Genomic DNA, 22876 nt, shown 5'->3' on the forward strand with positions numbered 1-22876 from the left:
AGATACAAGAGGCCAGAGAAGCCTAGTATTGCATGGCTAGTAAACGGCAACAGCAGGATTTGAACCCACTTTCTACTATACCTCTCTATACTTCTACTATACCTCTCTTTTTATGGACAAGCCAGAGCTACCCACATTTCCTTTGCTTGTTTTCCGTGCTAGCTTTCTTAACTTTCTTGCATTTGAGTTCAAGGCTGAGATGAGCCAGCTGGCTGGAGGAAAAATTCCAGGAGGAGGTAACTGTGGAAAAACTGTGACACATTCCTCAGCATTCCCTACCTTGCGGGAAAGTGAGTAACCCTGGTCACCAGAAGGACTAACTGGAGAACTGGCCAATCAGATCAAACTCCTCCCTGTCCCAGGAAAGCAGCCCAGAGCTTGGAGTGTGGAGAGCTGTGAATACTTGCTGGCTGTGGACACACACGTCTTATTTTCCTTTCCAAAAACCAGCCCAGCAACAACCAGTCATCAAGAAAGCAATCAGTCAATCATTTCTGCAAACCTCGTACATGTTCATCAATGAGTTACGCATCTAAAGGAGATCAAGCAAGATGTTTTCCAGAATATAAAAAATGAAGACTCGCTTCAAATATCTGGGTATTTTAGGCAACAGTCACTGTAAAAAGAGAGGAAGAGAGTTTCTTGATGCAAATGCGTAAATATTCACTTACCTTATTATTTATGAAGTTGGCAATCAGTTTAGCACAGCAAACATACACCAAATTTATGGTTTTTTTGAGGGGTGGGGATGGGGAAGAAGTGTTTTATAAATACGTAAGTGGAACTCTGTAAGTCTATAGTTTAAATCAGATTTCTTTTGGCATGATCTTTTGCATGGCTTCCTGAGTAAATGAAATATGTATGCAGCCAAGTATTAAAGAATAGTATATAGATAATGTCAAGTTCCCAAGGCTCTATTACTTGAATGGATTTTATTCTCCCTCTGCTAAAAACCTATGTCCTACACATTAATGTGTCATTTCCCCCAGTACTTCCTGTCTCTGGTTTTGAAACATGAACTCTAATGAGGAAGTCGTGAGTTATGAACCGTTGTTCTCCTCATCCTCATGGTGTTCCATTGCTCGTCCAGGGCCATTGGATCAGCACCAGGAAAAACAGAATAAGGATGGCAATGGCTGGTTTAAAACTATTGTTTGGTTTCAGTTTTTACATAATTTTAGACACATTCCTTCTCCACAATGGGCTTCCCAAACACTCCTCTGATGAGAGTGTCCTGTTCTCAGCCCTCCCAAAGTTTCGGGACCGGCAAGCTTATAACAAGGAAATCAAGGCTGAGCTCTAACATGTACCATATTCATTTGAATATAAGGAGACGTGTTTTTTCCTGAAAATAAAGTTAAACTCTAAAACTACAACATGCTTCATATTTACAGATTGAAAAGCAGCTGTCCAGTGCTGGAGCACATGCGCCCAGGGCCCTTGGGAAGGAGGGCAGAAAGCTCAGTGGACAGGGAGTGAGGGGCTGGGAGAGAACACAAAACAAGCAAGTCACATAGAATCTCTGTCTATAGCTCCACCGGGTTGTTCTTTTCACTAACAAATCTTCTCAGGACTCCTTAAGACTAGACTGCAAAAAAAAAAAAAAAAAGGAAAGTGCCCTTCTCCCCAGAGGGAAAGGAACCCTCTGTGTGGGTTCTGGAGCAGAAGGCAAAGCTTTAAAAGTTAGGTTAGAAATTGTTGGTAAGACGTGATTGTACTTCATTTCGGTTTTTAATCACAATTAATAAGTAGGTTATCATCTCTGAACTTAATCTAAAAGGCAATGTTTCAAACTACTCATGGCCAACCTCATGCACTTTTAGAAGCACATTTAAAAAAAAATTATGGCACAGTGACTGTGAGTTCAGGCTCCGAGGACAGAATACTTGGACCCTGCTGCTGTCTCTGGTCTTGTGTAAGCTCTGGGAGCCTCAGTTTCCTCATCTGTAGAAGGAGAATAATGAAAGCTCCTCACAGGGCTTTCCTTGCATAAAAATATTCCGTACAGAAAGCATTTAGCATAGTGTTTGGCACATAGTGAGCATTCAGCAAATGTCAGCTGTTATTAGTAATTAAACAGACAAATAATAAGCAAGCTACTTGCTAAGAGTTATTTGACTCTCTAAGCCTCCATTGCCCCCAGACAAGGAGCTGATCAGACCTCCATTGTACGCCTAGGAAAACTTACAGGAATTGGCACAAAGTTGGCCCCGGATAAATGCTAGCTAGGACTGTTACATGCCTCTCTTTACTAGAAGTCGAGTGCCAAGAGAGCAGAACCAGCTGTTCCATTTATCGACGCAGTCTTATGCCTAGGAAAATGCCTGTGCAGCGAGGCACCCCCAAGATATGTGTTGACAGTCATCCTCATCCCCATTATTGCTGTTGTGCTGGGTAGAGGCCACGCACTTAGAAGAACAAAAACATTTAGATTAGGTTATAAATTACAAGTTCTAATGTTGCTTTTGTTACAAAATACTCTGACGGCCTGACTCATCAATTTTAATTGCTCTTCCCCCAATTAATCCAAAATAGTGAGGTTCATGCAATCTTGAAGAATGAGAGACAGACCTGGTGGAGACAGTGACCCAGCATCACTGGAAGTTCACCTGCAGAGCTGGGCGGTCATTCTCAGCAGGTGCCTCCGGGCCAGTCAGGAGGGCAGGGTGCTGGCAGACCTCTGCTCCCGCCACCAGGGGCACCCCTCCCTCTCCCCCTGCCTTCTCCCTCTCCCACTCCCATACTATTTTCCCTCTTTTGCTAACCTGGTTCACTCTTGCAGATGAGCCTGTATGAGTAATTGTTATAGTCCCATCTGTCCACATGTTAACAGAAGGACGAGTGAATACATTAAAAAATAAGCACAGAGAAGGGAATGGAAAGGAGGGGTGTGGTCTACCAAGTGCTTGTGATGCAAATCATAAATCAATTAAGTGGGCATGACCAGTATTTTCATGCATTGTAATGAGGCAAAATGTTTCAGAAAACGCTTGCTTCCTGGAATTTTGAGCAAAGACGACTTTTACCATAATCAGTGATTCTTAGTGAAGAGAGTTAAACCATCTCCACAGAGAGCAGGGAACGAGTCTGTGGAATTCACAGTCAATTAAATCCCGTATTTTCACCCTGGCCACAGTTTCCTTCCCCTTGTGCCTGTTCCTAGACTCCCGGAACTTGACGTTTCATTCTCCGGTCACACCGCCTCGTTTGACGGGGTTGCAGTGCAGGGGGATGACCAGGAGGCCTCAGCACAAACTCACTGCTGGCGACGATGGCACATTATTTGTCGGGCGAACTGAGTTTTTCATCTGGCCCTGAAAACTTGTCAACAAAAGTTTTTCCTCGAGCTGTAGTGCTCACTATTAAAAAGAAGGGTAGAAAGGTGAAGGGGAACCATTCTCTTTTGAAATAGAAGTTATAATAAAAATATCAGTGAAGCAGACAACAGTATTCACGGTAGACAAATCACATAAATCACTTTTTATCCTCTGTTGAGTAGGACTAAGCAGACAAGCCAATCCTTTTCCCCTGGCTACAGTTGTCCTTTGAAAATAAACTTTCATACAGGGAGGCAGAGTGGGGAGACTCAAGTTCAACGTCAAGTGCTGGTGCCTCTAATGACAAAGAGCTTCCAAGGCCCTTCTCCTTTACTCTGCGGTGCAGACTGCTGCTCCTAGGTAACCAGCTGCCCAGGTCCCGGGTGGTCGAGCTCTGCTTTTCTCTACGCTAGTCCTACCCACCCATCAGACCTCATTACAAGCCCAACAAGCCCTGCAATGGTTCCAGAATGGCGATCTGCCAGACAGCCCACTGCAGGGACTTCCTCTTCCGCTCAGCAAGGTCTCAGGAAACTCTCTCAAGGGCCAGCTCCGAAATTCTGTTCTCCCTGGCCCACAGCAGCATGCAAGGCCCGCTGAGTGTGGTTTAGACACCCATTCACCCCTCCCACTAGCCCGCCCTTTGCTCACGGTGTTGGAATGTGCTGCACAATATGCTTTTCTGAAGAGGAACCAGGGAGTCATTCATCTTCTTTATGTGTGCTCAGCGGAGCAGGAGGCAGAGGCGAGCGGGACCCAGGAGGAGCCGGGGAGTGTGATTAGTAACAGCTGACAGCCCCAGACCGAGACCCTTTCTTTGGTTACCGCATTGTAACAGCCGCGCACAAAGCCATCACTGTCCTCTCGCCAAGGCTGAGGAACTCAGGACCATGGAAAATAGCCCCGACAAGTGTGGCTTGGGCAGTGGGGGCAAAGTGCCGATCCGACCAACTCATGGTTACACCTGTGAAGCTCGGCTGGGAAAAGAAACCTGTATCTTGTGGAAAGACACACAAACATGCGGTGGGCCACCACCCAGCACCTACCTGGAGCAGTGACCTCAATGGGGACAGTAAGGTGACTTCAATGCACAGTAAGAAGAGAGAGTGAGGAGAACAGCAAAGTGCTTTGATTTAATGAGAAGAAATTCTTCGAGGGCCAGAGCTCCAACCTCCTCTACCTTTTCCCCCCGCTAAGAGTCATGATTTACGACCAACCACTAGATGAGTAGGTTGCAGTTTCCAAAAGGGCTCCCTTACTTGCTTGGACAAGACCTTCACTCGCTGGGCCCTGAGAGATCTGCTTAGGAAGACGGTGGTGAAGACAGCACGTGTCCTGGCAGGCAGAACGCGGAATGGGACCCAGTTCTACCGCTGGGCCAGGCTTGTTCAAAGTCCATCAAAAGGCATCTCAAGTTGACTGCAGAACACGGCAGACTCGAGGGGTGCCCTTTCTTCCCATGGAAGGTCTGTCCCTCAAGAGGAAAAGGAACGGAAAGGCTCATCGAAACTGAAAGCAACAAGTGGACGTTAAAAACCAGCGCAGCCTGGTTCGCATTCCCAGAACAGCTGAAGCAGGAGTGTGACTCCAGGCCTTGAAACGAGGCTGGGAAGCAGCAGAGGTGTCTGGGGCCGGAGGAGGCATGAGCGCCACGGGACCCGAAGTCCGCCTCCACCCCCGATGCCCCGCCACCACAGACTCCAGAACCACGACCCAACCTGCCTGCTCTGCAATGGACCGAGTGAGGCTGAGGCTGTTGCTTGAGACTGAAATGAAGATATTTTTTAAAAGATATGTTTCTTATATATAAAAAAAGAAATGATTGAGACTAAAATGTGTTTGCCTCATCTATTTTCCAAATTAAGTCCAGAATGTAGAATCTTATATATTATATAAAAGAATAAATTAAAAAATTTAAGTCCACGTTTTGGCTAGTTAAGAAAGGGTGCAAAATTAAGTCTTTGGGGATAGAGTTGGGGTCGACAAGAGGAGCAAGAGAAGATGGTGGTGACAAGAGAGCTGAGAGAATGACAGGAGGAAAGGACAGAGAAAGAAAGGGTGACTCAAGAGCAGAGAAGCGAGGAAGGAGAAAAAGTTCAGTAGGTGCTTTTATCTCAGTCAGCATATTTCTGGGGCTGCGGCCAACACTCCCACCCCCCTTCAGTTCTGATTAGTTTTCTCAGTCTTTAAAAGTTCATCAGTTGTTCTTATCTAATCTACAAAGGAATAGTCGCACCCACAGGCTGGGAGATTATGCCCAGCTACCTGACCCGAACAATGCGGCCCCCCTTTACCGAGTAGAAAAGACTGTGGAAAAGTCTGGAAACGGTTGGCTCCCCTAGTCTCTGCCTCACTTGTAGTAGGAGAACTCGCTCTCCTTGGAACAGGAAAAGCTGCATTTTTGGCCCCGACAATAGAATGGAATGATCGCTGATATATTCCACCGGCAGCGGCTGAACGCTCAGGGCTCTTTTCCTTCTACGGAAAGGGGTTGTTTCCGCATATTCTGCTTTAGTCTCATAACATTTGGGTACATAGTTTCTATGTGACTCAGTTTTGTCTCTTGATGTTTTTCTCAAGGGGTATTTAGGAATTCCCAAAATTACTCCAAAGAAAATTACGGGCAGCCGCTAACATCGAACTTCACTTTTTCTGAATAGACCTCAGGGATCTCGGAGGGTGTCGAGGAAGGGGTGTAGACATGGCGTTTGGTTGACCTGAGGCTGAGGCTGAGGCTGAGGCTGAGGCATGGACTGGATTGGTAAAATTATTCGTTAACTTGGAATTTGTGGATAGGGTGGGGAACGATGCAGCCACCAGTGTCTGAGAAATACACACTACCAGTAGGCGGGTACTTCGGAGTAATATCTGGTAACACCAAATGATAAGAGAGAGAGAGAGAGAGAGAGAGAGAGAGAGAGAAAGGACATCATTCCTAAAGAGAATTGTGGGGGTTATAAATAAGGTAAAGGGGCTCAGGGCGCAAGACATTGATTTCAAATGAGCGACACAAAAGGCTATGACCGTTCGAAGACAAACAATGGCAGGAGGTGGTGAAGGAAACTCAAGTTCTGGGAACCTACAGCTGCCTTTCGGGACACTGATTTTTAGTGGGTTATTAAGAGAAACAAGGGGATGGGAGGGAGGTGGGGAGACAGGGCGGAGGGGGGTTGGGATGGGAGAAATTGACAAAAGAAAACTGTACTTAAAAAACGTGTACAAATATCTATCCACAGATCAAAGGGATTTATTTTAAATAACTTTCTAGTCAAAAAATAAAAAATAAAAAAAATAAAAAAAGAGAAACAAGACGCAGAAAGACCCTTTGGTCCTCCCCCATATCCTGCCTAAGAGTTTCAGATGGAAAAACCTGCTCCACAAAAGAAATCTTACCATATCCACCTGAGTCTAATTTGACTTCAGAAGGGCAGAGGGGAGGGTGTCGGGCAGGGGCCCGTTGGCTAGTTTCCCCAGTCCCACTGTCTCCGAGGCACCTAGCAAGAATTTTCCTGCCATGCACAATCCCCTCTTCCTCAACTACCTGTAAACCATCCATTTGTACTTCTGAAATCAAATACCTCGTTCCCACCTTTTCTCCTCTGTCTAAAAGGTCTTACACGCCTAGTGCTGCCTCACTGTCTTTGGAATTTTCATGCTTATGTGAACTGCCCGTGTGCATGGGTCAAGATTTGATTTTCTCGTGTCCATCCATCTCTGTCAACTTGATTACTAACTCAGCTAGAGGAACATAGAAGGTGGAAGAAAAAATATTGTTTTTATTAGTATTATTTTTTTAGCCTTCACAATGGTAGAGAAGTTATGTTCAGGATAACTTGCTTCCTTTACAAGCGGCTATATACGAACTGCTTCTACCATTTAAATTTTTTTCACTTATTCATGCATCATTCGGCTTTTATTAAGGACCTCCTTAATAAATGCTCCTTTATTAATGCTCTGGCTAAAGACATGATCATTAGGGCCCTTGTGTTTTAACATAATAAGTATGACTTGAAAACATATTAATGCGAAATGGTCCTGAACAAATAAAATTGGATGAAATTATACAGCAGAGTATTTGAAATGAACTTGGGAAGAAAGTTGGAAAATTGGTTTGTTTCCCAAATTTGAAACTGTGAGGAAACAGTTGTAATAACCTCTGTAGTTGGCTTGGTTTGGATCCTGGCGCCCTCATTCATTAGCTTGGACTGGTCAAGACAGGTAACCTCTCAGTTTCTCCGTCATGAGGGATAATAGCAGAGTTTACTTTATGGGGTTGTTCTGAGGATTAAATGAGTTCAACGTGTGAAGCCTCAGAACAGTGTCTGGCACATATAAATTCGCCACGTCAGGATGGTGATGTTTCCATTTGCAAAAATATTTTTAGCCTGGAAGGGCTCCTGGGAAGGCCACTGTAAAATGGGAGAACTCGATACGTAAACCTGGACCCTGTGCTGCCAGGTGCAGGCTAAATGCGTGATCCCACGTCATCCTCCCAACAGCCTGCGAGGTTAGGATTAACAAGGGTCATCCCCACTTACGGATTAGGAAACAGGGAGGTCACATCATTTGCTCGGGATCACACAGCAAGCCACTGGGATTGCTGGCACTGAAACTCAAGCCTTTCTGCTTCTGGAACCCACTGAGCAACCCCCTGCACCTACAGCCACGGAGACCCTTTGCCAATTAAGGCTTCTTTGCACTGGACTTTATCAACTGTTGATTTGTGTTTGATTCACCTAATGGAGAATTCTCCCAAAGACCTGTGGTCATATTCAAAGAATGCCATACCTCATAGTAAAAAAGGATGGTGCATGTGTTGGTAAGTCAAGCGATGGTGATGAGTGGCTACGGTCAAAGCCCGGGACACCTGCCCTGGAGTTAGTTTGACATCTCATTGAACTGAGATGAAGTTCAATGAGGTCATATGAGAAAGGGTCATAAAGTACCAGCTTCAGAAGTCGATATACTAATTGACGACCTAACAAAGAAGAAGGGAAAACTCCACTGCGGATAACTACACATTGGAAGGCCTTGGGCACTTCCTAGAACGCCCAGGTCCCTTGGCGAGGCTGTAGCATTGCCTCCCTGCATGCCCTTCAGAGTGTCAGTCTCAAACTTCCCTTAGGCCCATCCATGAAGACACCATCGCCCAAGCTAGCTCTCCATTGCTGGGCAGCTTTGATTTTTTTAAAAATGATGCTTAGAAAAAAACAAAATCTTACTCTTTATAACACTTTTCCCCTGTGATAGTTTTTGGTTCTGGAGGAATGCAGAGTAAGTCTGGTCCACATTTCCCAGAGGGACCTTGGTCTTCTTGTTTCTAGACTAAACACACATCATTTCTCCAAAGGATCCTCATGTATCATTATTTCCAGATGCTCACCAACCTATAATCCCTCCCCTGCCTACCAGTCAGTACCTCATACTCTGGTCCACACCCTCTCTTCTCAGCTTCATTTCCTACTACAGTCAACCCTGTTCTTCCAGGCAGCCCAGACCACTCCATGTTCCCTAGACGTGCTGAGTTTTCCTGTCTCTGTGTCTTTGCTTTTAAGGCTTCCTTTGCCCTCGTCCTCATTTCCTGTGGAAATCCTACCACTAGCCCAGCTCCCGAACTCCCACAGCACTTTCCCTGTGCTTCTTGGCTTCCATCGCCTGCTGCGTTTTACCAAAATGTATATACCTGTCGGGCTTTGTATTTAAACTCCCAGCTCCTTGGGGCTACAGACCGGCAGTCTCTTCCCATCTTTCTTCTCCACACCACTTAGCACACGGCCTGCCCAAAACAGGAGTCCAGGAAATAAATGTGTCTTGGATTGGGTTCAACACCCTCTTAGCAGCCACTTTGCTTTGTCAAAGTCGTTTCTGAACTTTCTCAGAACTAAACAAATTACCTCCAATACAGTGTGACCAGTGTAGAGTACGGTAGAGAACTATTAATTCTACTGAGGAAGCACATGACTGTATTCATTTTTTTTTAGCCACCACATCCCACTATTAGTTCATATTGAGCTTTTAGTCACATGAACTGCTGCCAAGCTCAGTCGTTCCCCATCTTGCAATCATGCAATTGCCTTGAGTCTAAAAGCAAAAATGTACACTTATTCCCTGCTCAATTTCATCTTGTTGGTTTCCATCCAGCATTGCAGCCCCCTGAAGTCATTCTGAATCATGATCATAGACATATGTGGTAGAAACCACTATGGCAGGGCTTATGCCATCTGAAAACACAATGTATGTGTCTTTCAGGTCTTTAAGTTGTTGATAAAAATATGGAACAGAGCAGGGTTTCAAAAGATACACCAGGTACTTCACCAGGTGTCTTTCCAGGTTGACATGGCGCCTTACACACTCAGTAAATCCAAATGTTCAGCCAGTTGAAAACCTACTTCACTGTTTTATTAGGTTCTATTTTATTGTCAAGGTATTACTGAAGGCTCAGAAATGTTTGGAATAATCAAAACAAAATGTATCAGGAATTGTATGGCAGAACGTTATTATAGGAAGTATTTGTACACTACATAGCGATTCCTTATTGCGCATGGTCTCAGAGCTGGCCTGCATCTACTCGGCCCTCATCCTTTAGTGTGATGATGTGAGGGTTGGGGAGCAGAAGGTCAATACCCTCATTAAAGCAGCCGGCGTGAATGTTGAGGCTTTCTGGCCAGGCTTGTTTGCAAAGGCTCTGGCCAGTGTCAACACCAGGACCTCCCTCTGCAACAGAGGGGCTGGTGGACCTGCCCCAGCAGCTGGCGCTGCACCAGCAGGAACTTCTGCCCACTCCACCACTGCTGCCCCTGCTGAGATGGAGAAAGCAGAAGCAAAGAAAGATGAATCTGAGGAGTCCAATGAGCACACGGCTTTGGTCTTTTTGACCAAACCTCCCGTCACACATGCAATAAAAAACTGAACTCTGGAAAAAAAGTAATGCCTTTCTTTACTCTCTCCACACAATAATTTGTGTAGACAGCTGTGACTTTCCAGATTACAGTTCTTCAATGATAAACGTACATGATTATCTCTATTTATTTCTCTGTGCCAGGGGCCATCACGGCAGTGACTCAACAGATACATGACCAATGAAGGATGATGGCAAACTGCAAGTTCAGAGGATGAGAACGATGAAGCAACTCTACCCAACCCACGAACCCATGGGTTATTTCAGTAACATCCACTGTAACAAGAGCTCATTATTGCAACTAGTACTGGGATGGGAATATACCAACAGTAGTTCCTACTCTCAAAAAGTTCTTTGGTTGAGTGGATTAAGTCATATTCTCACCAAATAATCAAATGTTCAACTACATGTGACATAAATTAAGTGCACAAGTATGAGAAAGTTGTGGAACATGTTTAACTCAAGTGGAGAATAGGCTTTTCATCACAGGCATAAATTAAGGCAATGGATCCAGTACAAAGCTAGAGGCCACTTTGCATTAGGGGTTGCCCACCATTACAGAGGGGGGGCTTTAGTGACAAATGGCTCTGAGTGTGAATTCAGGCTCAGCCACTTGACAGCAGGGAGACCTTGGGAAGTCTCCTTGTCTGTAAAACAGAGACAATAACGAGGATGCAGAAGGAATAACAAGTAGGTGTGCTCGATGCCAGGAATGCCCTTTATACTTGATAACTGCTAGCAAGGATCATGCATGTAAAAAAGTCACTAATCAATCAAAGAATAAATCTGCAATCAAGATGATCGTGTTTACTACTTCTGGGTGGAAGAGAGTAAACGCAGTCTGAACCGCAACGCCAATGTTCTCACACACTTACAGCTCATTACTGAGGAGGGACTGTGAGCCGGGCCCTGTCCCAGGCTCAGGGAACCATGTAGCTATGGAATCTTGATTGCAGAGAACGCAATCCCACGGGAAGTCTGCAAACGCCCTTGGAAACCAAGTCTGTTATCAAAAAGCCAAGATTAAATGCCTAAAACTGGGGCTGTCGTGGCTGAGGACATCCAGGTTTTGGAGAGCGAGGCCAAGAAATCAAGAGGTTCCGTGATGCACAGAATGACACCAGCAGTTCGTGGTAGGCTCGGGCAGAACGGAAGCTTCACCGCGGCCTTTTGCAAAGCCCTTTCAAGCGTCGCTTCGGCACACCAATTTGAAACTGGTTTACCACAGATGAAGTTTTCCCAGTCTCAGGAGGTCATGAGCTTTCTTGGCAAGTGGTTTTTTTATTCTAACATAGAAAAATAGAGTGACTTCCACTGTTTACTCAGGGTCATCCCCAAGCAGCTTTCTCGGTCTGGAAATACCGACAAGCTGCTGCACATGTGACTTAGGAAGTAGCAAGTCAGCCGAAAGGAGGTGAAGTAACAAGCAACACGATCTGAGAAACAGGCTACCAGCTGGCGACAAAGCCGAGGCATGGTCACGGAGAAGGTCCTCGCGTGGCCTGGGCCAAGAGTGAGGAAAGGATCCTCTCTAGGCAGACCCCGGGTGCACGAGCAAGGACAGGCCTGACCCCTGACACTCTCCAGCAAGGAAGCCAAAATGGCCTTTGAACTTGACATTTACAGCACTGTGGTTCTCATAACCATGCTTACAGCTATGATTGCCACTGAGCTCCCTCTGGGGTCCCCATGTGGCATGGATGACAAACATTCTATTACTATCACCACTATTATCTCCACTCCATAAATGAACCTCGAATGCTGAAGCGACTTCCCCCACAGCTAGTCAGTGCTGTGACTTGCACAGAAAGGAGTCTGGTAGGATGGAGAACAGATCGCAGCTAGTGGGGGTGGAGGGATTGAGCAAAAAGAGGACTCACGGACAACAGTGTGGTGATTGCTGGGGGGAGGGGGCAAGAGGGGACTAAATGGTAATAGAAAAAATAAAATGAAGATTATATATTTTTTTAAAAGAAGGAAATGAGTCTCGTAGCTCCAAAGTTTGTGTTCTTAAGACCCAAACAGGGATTACCACAAGGAAAAGCAGCCAGAGGGAGCCTCCTCTTTTTTGATCATTAGCTCTGCACTCCCTGCTGGCCCCCCTTCTACTTTTCGGATGTAAACACCTCATTTCTCCACAGGGGGCGGGGCGGGGAGAGCCAGGGCCTGGAGTCTGTGTGGTTTAACAGCTCTGTGACTTCCTTCCTCAGCACCTAGCCCAGCCCCTAGCCCAGCCGACTGGAGGAGCCCAACACGGAATGAATGAACAACCACGGCTGCAGTGCATGCCCCGGAGCACGGTGCAGTGGGGACAAGGGAGAGAGAGAAGTGTGGAGACAGATGGCACATGCTGCAGGCCTGTTTCCTGCGTATCCGGTGAGAGCCCAGAGCTGCCGCGAGGTTTGACAGCAAATGTAAAGGGAGCGGGGCAGGGGAGGCCTTAGTAGTGAATCCACAGTCTGTGTAAATGCCGCAGGAATGCTGGTGGACTGACTCTCCAAGCTGCAGAAATGTCAAATATTTCAAGTAGGGAGATAAGCTGTGTAAGGAAGTGAGATGAATGGCATCGCCATTCACAGGGAACTGGTCTGCTGGATACACAAACCCACCCCTTCACATACCACGGAGGGATTTGAGGCCTGAGAATGTTTCCACCAGTCCATTCAACTCATGGTGGACTCTATGGGGCTCAGTTTTCTCTACATTCCCTAACAGCCCTTGGAGGGGTGTAAGAACCCCCTCAGAAGTGGATTTTGTCTTCTGACGTTAAAGCTGATTAATAAGAACACATGACCATTTTTGTTTTTTCATCGATAATCATCCTTGGTTCATTGGAGGCAGATTTATTGAGCACTTACTATGTGCCAGGCCCAGGGCTGTAGACGGAACTACAACCCAGGGCTTGCTCTCTGTGCTCAGCCCCTGGGAGTACAGCATTCCAGGGTTGGGTGAGCCACGTTGGGGGCTGGGATAGGGGGACACGTATCTGGCAGAAGAGAGGAGCCCTGGAGAGGGGGCTTGGGGAACTGTAATAACCGATAAGCTCGAGTTCTGGCCACGCTTGACTTGGCTGTCAGGGGCAACTGGAAACGCTCACTTAGAAAGGAGTCCCATTTAGTGCCAAATTGGATCCGCCTGTGCATGTTTACCAGCTGGACTTTGAGAGCCAAGGATTTAGTAGCGGTGGCGTCAGAATCAATAAATAGGTTAGGAGAACTCCCAGGGGGAAGTGTGGAGTCACACGTTAACTATTTATGCGAACACTGGAACACATCAAAGGCATAGAAGCTGTAGAATTTTCATTATGAGACATGAAGGAACCCCAAATCTGAACACTAGCACCCTTCAAAACGCTGCCAAACACCTAGCATCTGCTCAAATTTATTAGGGCGCCGTTTCCTCAGGAGCGGATGAGAAAGAATCGGAAGCAACTGCCTAGAAGTGTACCAGCAGGGGACGCCACTTCCTGCCACTCTGCAAATTGACAGTACGTGTGATCGTCTTCATGAACACCGCTTACTAATCACGAATCACGGCCAGGCCACAAAGCCCACAAAGCAGACCAGGGAATTGAATCACAAAGTGCAGGTGAGGTCAACGCTTCTAAGAGGTTGTATTACAACTTGAGAACGAAAAAGGCATTAGAAAGCATGCTAGCAAATCAATCTGACCTCTCACCCTTGTTTTACAAATTTGTACCTATGCTCTCGGGTGGAATCGTGTCCACTCACAGCCCCCTACCCTAACCAGTCCAAAGCCTGCAATTCCCATGTTAGTTTCTCTAATTCAACTTTTAGGGGTTTTAACTGTGTTTTGTTTTCTGGTGCCTAGGAATCAGTCTTGGCGACTTTTTCTCCCACCGTGCATTTGGACCCTAGAGTCACTGTGGGGGAGGATAATGAAGCCATGTGACCCAGCGGTGTTAGTATCACAGAGCTATATTGGATTACTTTCTTTTTACTAAACGTTTTAGGCCCAGATCTTGCTCCCGAATAACTCTGGGAATTCTCCCGAGGCGTGCAGAAAATGTGAATCTAGCTCTTTGTGTCTGTAACTGTATACCTGTTATTGATGCAGAGGATAAAAAGAAAACTCCAAACACACATTGTTCTATTTTTAAGCTGTTGCACTGAGTTCCAGGGGAGGGAAAGTTGCCCTTTCTCTCCTTGACAGTTACTGAGAGCCAGCTATTCTGCTGCAGTATAAACTCACTCTCTGAACTCTGAACAGATGATCTTAGGCACTGAAGGAGAAAATACGGAGTGAGTGTGAGTGCGGGTGTGTGCACGTGCATACCAGTTGGAGCTAAGGGGGCCAAAATAAATCTTTCCTCATATCCAGAAATGCCTATCAGGGAGGCAAACTGGCCGGGAGTCAGAGAACGCCCCTGGAATGCTTGCTGTGTTAAACGGCACACACATCCTAGGGCAGAATTGCATGCCGAGGATTTAGTAGGCACTCCACAAAATATTAACGGAAAGATCGAATCAGTGATTTTTCCAGAAAAAGCATGGCAAAGCTCTTTGCTTATTTAAAAAGAAGTAAAAAAATAAGCCAAATACATGAATTGGCAGTAGGGTGCGATATTTCTCCAAGTTCAGAGTCCAGAGGGTGGCTCCTCTGGTCTGGTGGTGCACAAGGAAGCAGTGTAACAGTTTCCGGAGGGGCCGGACCTTTGTTAGCCTCTCTGAAACACGTCAGGCAGTGTATCATACGTTTGTACATGAAAGTGGAGACTTTCACGACGCTTTCTGCAATAACTGAGGACTCTCTAGGACCTCAGAAAATGATTGTTCCCGCCCCTAGGGATGAAGTGCCAAGCAAAATGGTCCTTTGCTTTCATGAAACTTGTAGTTGGCTGGAGGAGATGGAGGAGGCCAGTGGGGACACCTTCTGGGTCAGGAGGTTGCCTGACAGAAGTGACTTCCAGAGTAAGACTTGAGGGTAAAGGGGAGGGGTTTCAGGGAGTCCAGGAAGACATGAGCGGGTGCAATGAGAAGTGAGATGAAAAGAGAGAAGCAGGAGCCATATGAGACGACCTTTAGTGCAAAAGTGACGGGGGATAAGCTCCGAGTCGAGTTTGAGGAAGTTCATCCTGCCTTCATGTGAAAAACCAGGTTGGAGAAGGACAAGTCCCGAGGGGAGAGGGGGTAGGCATGGGGACTGGTGAGGGAGTTGCTGCTGCAGCGTTGAATTGAGATGGTGCTGTGCGGACCAAGGGAGAGGCAACGGCCATAGTCAGAAGTCCGGGCTGAGGAGGTCAAGCCAACCAGCCCGGGGATGGAGAGGAGTCAGAGCAGGGGGCCAAGTTCCTGGCTTAGCCCCTGGTTTCTGCATTTCCTTTAATTTATAAAACAACTCTTCAATAGTTTTCCTACCCTTTCTGAATCTAAACAGCTGAGTGTACCTTTGTTCTACATGCACTCATCATCTTCACAATAATGAACCAGCTCTTGTAAAATCTTCCTACCTTGAAAGAGATCAGTAGGTCCTTTCTAGGAAGGAGAAGGGTCTAGGACTACGAAGCGTGAAGCGTGTCTCTAAGCAGCTTTGCAGACAACCCCAGGTAAGCACACACTTAGCGACTCGTCGTGCGGCTTCCTCCCCTCTTGAAACAAAAGAATTTTTGTGAGTCTAAAGAAGTTGGTCCCAGCGACAGAGAAAGATGTTAAGCTATCCTAGGGAGCTGTAATTAGCAAAGTCCAGGTTGTGGGGAAGACACAGAAAAAGGTAGAGAAGAGGAAGAAAAAGAACCTGTAGATGAAGAGACCGAAAGGATGAGTAAAGCAATACACATGTGGCGTAATTCAAACCAACAAACTAAAGAGATAAAAAGAAACGGGGATTTTTGAAAACTGCCTGGATAATATTATGAAGGGATTATTGTTCATTTTTAAACATGTGATAATAGAGATTATGATCATATTTAGGGAAAAGAATCCTTATCTTTTTAGACATCAATGACTGCAACACAAACCAGTCCCCCGAGACTATAGGAAATCTCTATCCTGTATCTAGGACAGAAGGCTTTCACTCTCACCTTGGAGCTGGAGGTCAAGGTGGAGACAGTGGACAAGTCCACCCAACATTTAATCTAGGTTCCCCACAGCCTCCACACTAAGAGTTGAATGCCCCTGATAAAAACAGTGCAGTAGACTGATTGTCCCAAACTTGACTTTCACATCTATCCAGAAATTTATTCCTGAAAGTGAACGCAAGTAAATTAATATCCCTAAGAGTGTGAATCAAATTTTAAATGCATGGATGCAATCCATGTGGAGCATTTTATAATTCTTTATTTTTGGAAAACTCACACAATTATTCTCAATTGGAAAAGTACCTTTCCCTCAAGGGTTGGGGAGTCAGGCACATTAGTCTTAGGGTATCGGAAAAATCTTTAGAGTCCTTTTAAACTATACACGTTCTGGCTCCCCACACCACTAAAAACAAAAGTGAGAGATTAGGTTAGCTACTGTGACTAACAAAGAGTGAGTTTGTATCATTCAAGTTTTGTGGGACTCAAAAAATTTTGAGAATCTTGATTTAGACTTCTCTTCAGGGTATTTTCTCAACGTGAACTGTATATATTGTACCTTGTCTTTCAACATAGTTAAGAACTGTTTTAGAAGAAATTTGTTGGGAAAAAAGTTCCTGAAAGAGATAGAAAAACCTTCGTTTTTAGCAGACAGAGAAGCTAGAGAATAGCTAGAGCCCCGCTTACTTTCTAATCTCAACCTTATCAACCAAAGGAAGGTGACTGTGTTTTCCTTTGGGAAGACTAAAAACAGGAATTTAATCTATTATCCATTTCTGTGCTAGACATAATTAACTTTTCAGAGAATCTTTTACCCAAGAGCTAATCAGATAAGTTCACTAACTAGGACAGACCTGTGACTTTCATAATTAAACACACAAAGAACATAACCAAGCCATACAAGTAGGGCTGTTCATTACATATAGTAAAAAAAAAAAGTATGTTTGTGCTCTTTGCTTTGAATGTTTTTTTTGGGGGGGGTTGTATTGTTTTTGTCCATCGAAAGCTCAATCACCCTTGAACCACACAAGTCATTAATGCAGTTAGAGCCATGGGACATCAAGCCCTACACGTTCCTCAGCTGAGTCTTTTCTCAATGTATGTGGTTGAAAGAAAAAATGGAGAGAGAATCCGCTATCTCTCATGGCCATCACACGCTGGGCCTGTTCGAGCCTCAGCAAATCGTTTTCCAGCCTCTGCTAAGGAGGCTGCAAGTCTTGAATGTGGATTTTAACTATCTGTGCATGGGGGAAGTTGGCGTTAGTAGCTCAGTGTCACAAGAAGGCCAGAGGGTTTGTCCTATAAGTGCACTGTGTAAACAAGGCCCACCAAAGCCTTAAATACCTCCCAAGGGTAACCAAAGCTTGTAAAAGCCAAACTCTTACACTGTACAGAGAAGACAGTGTGGTCTTCTACCTAAGGGTGCAGTACGGAATGCATTTGGAGCTCGTCCAAAGGTGGGACTAATTATAGGAGCAAAAATGGTATATTTCTCAGGCTCAAATTAATTTGTATTCCAAATAATACTGGTCATCAGTAAGAAAGGGTCATTGACACAAATCTCAACTTTCCTTGAAAAGTTCCTAAGTTAAAGTCTTTAAACTTAAGTTTGTTGATCAGAGTGGCATAGTCCTGCCTGTGGACAAAACAATTGAATGTACAAATCTTTTTTACTTCCTTTCAACATTGAGACAGTACAATTATCTTAAAAAACAATAACAGAAGTGCTCAGAAGGATAAAATACTTTCTTGCAAGTTTATGTGCTTGCCCCTATGTCCAAAGGATAAATATAAACCAGTGGAAAATTTAATGCTAATTAATGCCTTAATTAAAAGAAAATTCTAAGTGATTACATGGAAATGCAGAACAGTTTCTATCAGCCCCTACTTTCTAATGCTACAGGAAATAATGGGTGATGCAATGACAGGGCCCTAAAACTCTCACTACGGACTCACAGCAATCCTTCAGCTTCCTCCACATAATGGTTGGGATCAATTAAAAACAAGACACAAAAAAAGCCTTGAGGTTAATGTGATAAATTGCAATAAAAAATACTGCTCTCTTTAAAGTATCATGATTATAACTGCTGCCTTTTCTCAAAAACTGATTTCAGTTGTAAAAATAAAGTAAAGAAGAAGGACTGGAGTGTGGACATTTGGTAAGAAAATAGTCTTTCAGTCAAATCTGACCAAAGTCTGCCTTTTTCTGGGGCTGACAAAAACCTCTGTCCATGAGAGAATCACCAATTCTGTCTAAGTTTTTATACGCAATGCACTCCTTGGTGCGAGCTGGCAGGAATAAAATACCAAAGTAAAATGGATTCAATTTGCTTTAATACACTTGATCTCCCCTCTCTTTTCTGAGCAAAGTTTGGAGAATCATTTCGAATGCCAAAAGAAACAACCTACTTAACAAAAGATATATTTGAATTTGAGCGTATCTTGATTGAATGTCAAAAATGAAAATATTTATTTGGAAAGATCAGGTATGCTTTGCTCCTGAGAAATTCATAGCAGCGAATTTTACCTTTTGTACATTGCAAATGATTAAATGATTTCATTCAGTCCTATTAATAAGTTGCATTATGACTGGCATACAGCTGAAAACAGAAATTGGTTAACAGTGAGTGTTTGTTGAATATTTGCAGGGCTCCTTGAGTATTTCAAGAGGAAAACAATCACATTAGATTCTTACTTGAAACTACTAAAAACAAAACAAAAGAAAACAAACAAAAAAACCCTACACATTTCCAGGAGGGTAATTAAAGAAAAGCCAATGAAAATCTAAAACTTGATTGTGCAGGATCATGAAACATTCTCTGCATCTCTGGTGTGTGAGCGTGGGGTGGGCAGAGTCTAATTCCATTACAACTCTCACAAGTATGTGTTTTATAAAGTAGTGTCATATGGGATCTCATTTTATTACAATACATACCTCGTGGCTAGTGGCACTGGGCTGTGGACAGAGATGATTTCAATGAGAAACCTCCCATGGGGCCAATTCTACCTCTGACTTGAACTTGACATCCCAACAGCACGAGAGGAAGTGTACTTGTAAAATCCCTCCTGTTTACAAGCCACAGAGGCAGGAATGACTTGTACCCGCAAAGTTTCAAGGAATCTCTCCCCCCCCCTCAAAAATACCCCATTGAGCATTATTTGTGAGTACTCTTGAACTAGAAATTTTGAAATAACACATTTTCAAAGATTTAGAAACCACTGTTAGAGTTTTCTCCTTAAAGAGACCACAAATATGATGCTGAAAATCGCTTTCCTTCTAATATCCAAATCCCACTGCCCAGGAGAGAGGTTAAATTGTCACTGTTAGCACGTGCAAGCCGCTGCATTGTGCTGCGTGGTGCCGGGCCAGTGTGTCACGTATTGAGGAACTCGGCCACAACGCTTGATCTGAGCGGAGACGCACTGTCTGCCTTCATGTGGCTTGCACTTGGAGCAGATTCTCTGGCCCTGAGTGACCAAAAGCAAGTCACAGGGCTGAAGAATAAGGCCAACACACATACCAGAATGTGGTTTGGTCCAATCATGGAGGGGCAGACATTACTGAGCAATGTGCAACAGTTAGTTTTCCAAAAAGCTTGGGATAGTTTTATTTTATTTTATTTTTCTTGAGGATTTTAATGTTATGACCCTTGTGTGGATTTCAACACAGAAAGGATAATCTGAAACAGCAAAATAAACAGAGGAAACCAATTGTTAGTGAAAAAAAGCCAGCCCTTGTTATTGAGGATAGCCTGTGTGGTACTGTATTAGTGCTCTTTAGAATCCCAGAGTTTCCTTTGTCTGACAATAATCCATCCTGCCTCTGGCACCAGCACCAATGTTACCCCCCTTGGCACCAATCGCAGAAGACCCAGCCGTCTGTGGTTCCCCTACCAATGTAGTCTTGTTTCTTTAAAGACTATTCAGTGGCTTACATTTAGCTTACACCAAAGAGTCTTTGGGGGTTTTCTTTGACTTACACAAAGAAATGACTTGTAATTAGTCTGTGCATTATTTAGATACCTGTAAGATAATGTCAACAATCAATGCAAGAAGTTGCTTGGACTATAGCCATATTTAGGCATAAAAGTTAGCAATAATCAGTACCATGATAAAATGGCCCATCAAGTAAAACTCACTGCTGGGATTTCCAGACACAAGATAGAAGCAGAATGAAAAAAACCCAAATTACTGAGAACAGTCAGTTTGCAGACTTCACTTTGGCTCTTACTAATGGTGAAAAGGCAATAGAAGTCGTTCTTCGATGATGCAGCGTTCAAGAACAGAATCTGAGGTCTAGCTAGCGCTTTAAGAAGGGGGGTGTCCTAAAAGAATACAACCTGAGGGGTGGTTCTTACAGTCACTCAAGTGCTGACACCTAAGGAGAGTAAACATTTACTTTCTTTCTGAATTGGAAATAACTGACCTGGAATCGGAGCTCATTGTAAAAGGACATAATACATCTATCTAGTTCAATAGCACTGTGAAAGCCCCGCTTCCAGTCACGGGACCCTTCTGTACATTGAAATGCACCCGACCACTGCAGAGCCCCTAAAATCCACCTCCTACCAGTGAGATTTGTATCAGCGCTCCAGTTTTAGCATCTGCGACCTGGGATGAACTTGAGCTTTCTCCTGTCGCTTCCCCCACCCCCACCCAACCACCTCCTCAGGGCAAACCACAGGGGCCCCTGAGGAAGGGGAGAGAAATTATTTGATCACTGGGCCCTTCACCACCCTGGTTAGTCCTCAGGAACTAACACTCAGGATACCCCAAGTATCTGCACCGCATGTTTCCGAAAGGGAAGTTAGGGAGAAAATCAGGAAAAAGCCATAGGATTCGAGCAGTGTATGATGATGCCCTTCCACAGCTTCGTGTGAAAACTCCAACTGTGGGAGGGTTACACCGATAAGCAAACAGCTGTTTGGAATGCCCCTGTCAAAAGACTTGACGTGAAAATATTACACCTAACTCACTGAAAACCATTTTTAATTGTGGTAAAAAAACCCATAAAATTTACTGTCTTAACCATTTTTAAATGTGCACAGTTCAGAAACGTGAAGTGTATTCACACTGTTGTGTCACCTGCCTTATTTTTAACTTTACTTTTATTCACTATAACTAAAGAAATGAACATACTGTATTTTAATGTACCAAAAATTTATAATTGATGCATTTATATCTATATTTTAAAGGGTTACAACAATTATTTTAGTACAGCCAAAGACTTGATATTTGAATTTTACCATTTTGAAATATAACATGCACAATTATAACACCCAGTACAACAGTAAGTACAAATACCCAGTACAAACATAATATAAGTACATATCTTATGACTTTAAAAGTTTACTTAAAACACGAGCCTTTGCAGGCAAAAGAGTCTTCCTACAACAAAGACTAACAAAATGCCACTGTATTAGAAAATGCCAACCAACTATTTCCTTTTTGGTGGGGAGGGAGAAGTTTTATTTCAAAAGAATATAATGTTATAGAACTAGTCATTTTTACCAGTGTTTTACCATTTGCTTTATCCTTTGAAACAAGAACTTAAGAGCTTATCTAGACCACTAATTGAGGGAGTGAGGAAGGGAGCAGCTTGCTTCTAACTGGACTGCAGGACTTCCGGCCAAGATGGAGGCATGGGTGGAAATGCTATACCTCCTCGCACAACCAAATTTAAAGACAACATAGATTTAGAAACAAAACCACAACCAAAACAGACAGAAAATTGAACTGTACCAAAGTCCAACAACAATGAACCGTTCGTCCAGACCAGTAGAAGGAGCAAAGTCAGTGGCCGGCAGAGAGGGGTCCTGGCAGGAAAAGGCAGCAGTTAGTGGACCCGGGTGGGTGCGGAGACGAAACAAGCAGACCCAGTAAGGCTCACAAGGCTGCTGGCTGACTCCAGACACACATTCACACGTAGATAAACCAGGCAAAAAAATGGGCAGGGAGACAGACCGCACCACCCAGGGCCCCAGCGACAGGAAATAAAGCCCAAAAGCACCGTTTGAAAACACTTGCAGGGGCTGAGGTCCCGGGAGAGACTTCCAGCCTTACAGGAGAATTTGTTGGAGAGACTCACAGGGTCCTAGAATGAACACAAGCCCACCCACCCAGGAACCAGCACCAGAAGGGCCCAATTTGCTTGTGGGAAGTGGTAGAGGGGATTGAAATTTGAGAGAGAGAGCAGAGCAAACGCCATTATTCCCTTTCTGACTTTACCCCCACATACACTGTCACAACCTAGTGACTGTGTTGTCCCGCCCTGGTGAACACATAAGGCTCCACCCCTCACTATGTAAGGTGCGACCTGACCAAAAAATTATGGCTCAACCAGAAGAACACATCAAAGCCCCAGAGCCAATACTTTTAAGCGACCAAGAGATAGCCAACCTATCAGATGCACAGCTCAAAACACTGGTGATCAGGATGCTCACAGAACTGGTTGATTTTTGTTGCAAATTCGATGAAAAAATGAAGGCTACACTAAGTGAAATGAAGCAAAATGCACAGGGAACCAATAGTGATGGGAAAAAAAAACTGGAACTCAAATCAATGGAGTGGACCAGAAAGAAGAAACAACCAAACAGAAAAGAATGAAGAAACAAGAATTCAAAAAAA

At 44.4% G+C, this 22876-nt stretch overlaps 1 protein-coding gene and 1 pseudogene across 1 annotated transcript in view; one reads left to right on the forward strand and one right to left on the reverse strand.

Moving 5' to 3' along the window:
- The window catches only part of SLC1A3 (solute carrier family 1 member 3), a 78876-nt gene that overhangs the window by 20479 nt on the left and 35521 nt on the right, over positions 1–22876 (reverse strand). The gene's annotated exons all lie outside the window — the stretch shown is intronic.
- LOC119036977 (60S acidic ribosomal protein P1-like) lies at positions 9654–14127 on the forward strand (annotated as a pseudogene).

Source organism: Artibeus jamaicensis, unplaced genomic scaffold (genome assembly GCF_021234435.1).
Source record: "Artibeus jamaicensis isolate MK-2021 breed Jamaican fruit bat unplaced genomic scaffold, CSHL_Jam_final scaffold_369, whole genome shotgun sequence".
In the NCBI taxonomy this organism is placed as follows: Eukaryota; Metazoa; Chordata; class Mammalia; order Chiroptera; family Phyllostomidae; genus Artibeus; species Artibeus jamaicensis.